This window comes from Schistocerca piceifrons, chromosome X (genome assembly GCF_021461385.2).
Source record: "Schistocerca piceifrons isolate TAMUIC-IGC-003096 chromosome X, iqSchPice1.1, whole genome shotgun sequence".
Taxonomy (NCBI): Eukaryota; Metazoa; Arthropoda; class Insecta; order Orthoptera; family Acrididae; genus Schistocerca; species Schistocerca piceifrons.
The window spans coordinates 789,080,752-789,081,455 of NC_060149.1; positions in this window are offsets into that span (position 1 = coordinate 789,080,752).

Genomic DNA, 704 nt, shown 5'->3' on the forward strand with positions numbered 1-704 from the left:
ACTGCAGACAGATCTGTTGACCGAGCACGCCACGGCAACATGTCAACATTCTCTAGAGCGTGGTGGGTTACAAGAGTGGTGTGTGGGTGAACGTTATGCTGTTGGTAAATGCCCCCTGCAATGCTGTTCATGAATGCTAGAACAACACGTCGAATCACAAGACTGATGTACAAAATTTGTACTCAGGGGCGAGGGATAACCGCGAGATTGCTCCTGCTGTCATACGAAATCGCAGCCCAGATCATGACTCAAGTGAACTTCCAATGTGACAGGTTGGTTGCAGGCCTTCAAGTGGCCTCCGACCAACCAGCACACCGCCATTACTGACACCGTGGAAGAACCATCTTTCATTAAAAAACACAACAGGTCTCCAGCCTACCCGCCGGTGACCTCTCGCTTGACACCACAGAAGTCGCAAATGGGGTGGTTTGGGATCAGTGGAACGCACGCTACAGGGCATCTAGCTTGGATCTATCCTTGAAGTAACAGATTTGTTACAATTCGTTGTGTCCCTGTGGTGCCAACTGCTGGTCAAATTGCTATTGCAGTTGCATTAGGATGCGCCAGAGTCATACGCCGAACACGATGGTCTTCCCTCTTCAAAACTGAGTGAGGTGCTGATAATGGCGTCTTTGTCACCATAAACACATTCTTGACTAACATCAACTCACCACGTCCAATTTCAAAGGTAACTAACGCTAGCG